The sequence below is a fragment of the Triticum dicoccoides genome, chromosome 3B, assembly GCF_002162155.2.
Source record: "Triticum dicoccoides isolate Atlit2015 ecotype Zavitan chromosome 3B, WEW_v2.0, whole genome shotgun sequence".
In the NCBI taxonomy this organism is placed as follows: domain Eukaryota; kingdom Viridiplantae; phylum Streptophyta; class Magnoliopsida; order Poales; family Poaceae; genus Triticum; species Triticum dicoccoides.
The window spans coordinates 845893443-845896484 of NC_041385.1; positions in this window are offsets into that span (position 1 = coordinate 845893443).

Genomic DNA, 3042 nt, shown 5'->3' on the forward strand with positions numbered 1-3042 from the left:
GGGATTTGTTTCTGCCATTAACCGTGATGACGCCCCGTGGACCGGGCATCTTTAGTTTACAGTAGGCATAATGTGGCACCGCGTTGAACCGAGCGAATGCGGTTCGTCCGAGCAGTGCCTGATGGTCTCTGCAAAAGGGGACGATGTCGAGGACTAAGTCTTCGGTATGGTGATTGTCCGGAGATCCGAAGACCACTTCCAGTGTGATTGAGCCCGTGCAACAGGCCTCTATACCTGGTATTATACCTTTAAAGGTTGTTTTTGTGGGCTTGATCCTTGAAGGGTTAATGCCTATTTTGCACACTGTATCCTGGTAAAGCAGGTTCAGGCTGCTGCCTCCGTCCATAAGGACTTGTTGAGGTGGAATCCGTCAATGATGGGGTCGAGGACCAATGCGGTCGAACCGCTATGACGGATACTAGTAGGGTGGTCCCTGCGATCGAAGGTGATCAGGCAAGAGGACCATGGGTTGAACTTTGGGTCGATTGTATAAACCTCCCTTGCTGCACGTTTCCACCTGGGAATGTGGCTTGCGCGTATCATATTCACCGTTTTCACCTGGGGAGGGAATTTCATTTTTCCTCCTATGTTCGGTGATCGGGGCTCTTCATCGTCGTTGCCGCTTTGAGACCCCTTCCCCTTGTTTTCGGCGTCTGACCTACCGTCTTGTCTGAAGACCCAGCATTCTCTATTGGTGTGGTTGGATGGTTTTCCAGGGGTGCCATGAATTTGGCATGGACGGTCGAGTATGCGGTCAAAACTGGACGGGCCTGAATTGTTTTTGTCGAATGGTTTCTTCCGTTGACCGGCCTTGGTGCCGCTGAATCCGGCATTGACTAATGCATCTTCGGCATTATCGCCGTTTTTGCGGCACTTGTGTTTGTTGCGCCGTGATTTGTCGTTGCTATCTTTAGCTTTCGATGTGCCTGGATTGCTTGCAGTATTGTTGCTACGAGCCAACCAGCTATCCTCGCCCACGCAAAAGCGAGTCATAATTGTTGTGAGAGCTGCCATGGACTTTGGCTTTTCCTGACCGAGATGCGGGCGAGCCATTCGTCACGGATGTTATGTTTAAAGGCCGCTAGGGCTTCGGCATTCAGACAGTCAACAATTTGGTTCTTTTTGGTTAGGAACCGGGTCCAAAATTTCCTGGCTGACTCTCCGGGCTGGTGGGTTATGTGAGTTAGATCATCAACATCCGGTGGGCGCACGTAAGTGCCCTGGAAGTTATCAAGGAATGCGTCTGCCAGGTTCTCCCAATTCTCGATGGAGTTTGCCGGCAAGCTACTCAGCCAATGCCGAGCCGGTCCCTTTAGTTTTAGTGGGAGGTGCTTGATGATGTTTAGATCATCTCCGTGGGCCATGTGAATGTGAAGAAAAAAATCTTCTATCCATACCACGGGGCCGCATATCCATCACGTATGATTCAATGTTCACGGGTTTAAATCCTTCCGGGAATTCATGATCCATTACTTCATCAGTGAAGCATAGGGGATGTGCAGCGCCTCTATGCCGGGCTACATCCCGGCGTAGTTCAAATGAGTCCGGTCTATTGTATTCGGCCCGGCCGGACTTTAGTTTATTGTATCTGGCGTGACGGTCGTCATCACGTCTTGTGGCGCGCCCCCGTGATCTGTAGATCGATCTTGACTGTCCTGCTTTGTTTTCCAATACTTCTCGCAGGTCCTTTGTGTAGCCCCGGGCCTTGGTATTATCGCTTTATTGGCGGCGGGGTGCGATCTGGACTTCGGGCTGGTACGCCATTTTGTCGCGACCGTGGGGCGGCCGTTCAGGCGCATCATGCGCTGGTAGTGTGGGCTTTAAAGCCTCCTCCTCGAGTTGTGGTAGCCGCCTGCGCTTTGGGTAGCTTTTGCTAGGGCGTTCGAGTCCGTATTCTTAGACAGCCAGGACCTCGGTCCATCTGTCAGTTAGTAGATCTTGATCAGCTTGGAGCTGTTGCTGCTTTTTCTTCAGGCTTTTTGCAGTGGATATAAGCCGGCGTTTGAAGCGCTCCTGCTTGACGGTATCCTCCGGCACGATGAATTCTTCATCGCCAAGGCTCACTTCGTCTTTGGAGAGAGGCATGTAATTATCATCCTATGATTCTTTATCAGTTGCCTGTTCTTTAGGGATAGCTTTCCCATCCTCTTGCTCGGCCATCTCGAAGCCCGGCTGGGCAGGATTGTCTTCATCTTCGTCACCATCCGGATTATTCTCTCTTGTGCCGGTATCACTGTTTTTGCTATGGCGGGGCTTGGAGCGGCGCCGATGACGCCGGTGTCTAGATTGCTTCCCCGAGGGTTTATCTTCCGTTGCCTCATAGCCATTGTTTTCTTTGGGGGTATCCACCATATAAATATCATATGATGAGGTGGTTGTCCAGCGCCCTGTAGGCGGTGGTTCCCGTTCTTCTCCTGCATCGTCATCCATGCCGTCGATGTCTTTGGAGTCAAAGTCAAGCACGCCGGTTAAATCATCGACAGTGGTTATAAAGTGGGTGGTGGGTGGGGGACGAATTTCTTCGTCGTCCGCTCCCCACTCGAGCCGGACATAGTTCGGCCAAGAATCTCCTGACAAGGACAGGGACTTTAATGAGTTCAGCACGTCACCCAGGGGTGAGTGGTGAAAGATATCCGCGACAGTGAACTCCATGACGGGTGCCCACTCTGATTCGATAGGCACGGACGCACGCGGTTCGGATCCCGCGGCCGGAGAAGAGTCCGGGGGGTCTGATAACACCACTCTCACAAGAGGTGGGATCAGTGTTCGGCTCCGAGGCCGATGAGTGTGCGGCCTCCGTGGCGGAGTCCATCCACCTGTCCTCGAAAGGCACGATCTGCTCCGGATTGATTCCCGGCGCCAACGCGGGTGCGATCTCCCGAATACTGTCCGACGGCAGATCAAAGTCATGTCCGTCGTGACTGTTCGGCGCACCTGTCATGGGCTCGAATCCGTCGAAGATCAAGTCTCTGCGGATGTCGGTAGTATAGTTTAAGCTTCCAAACCTAACCTGATGGCCAGGGGCGTAGCTGTCGATCTGCT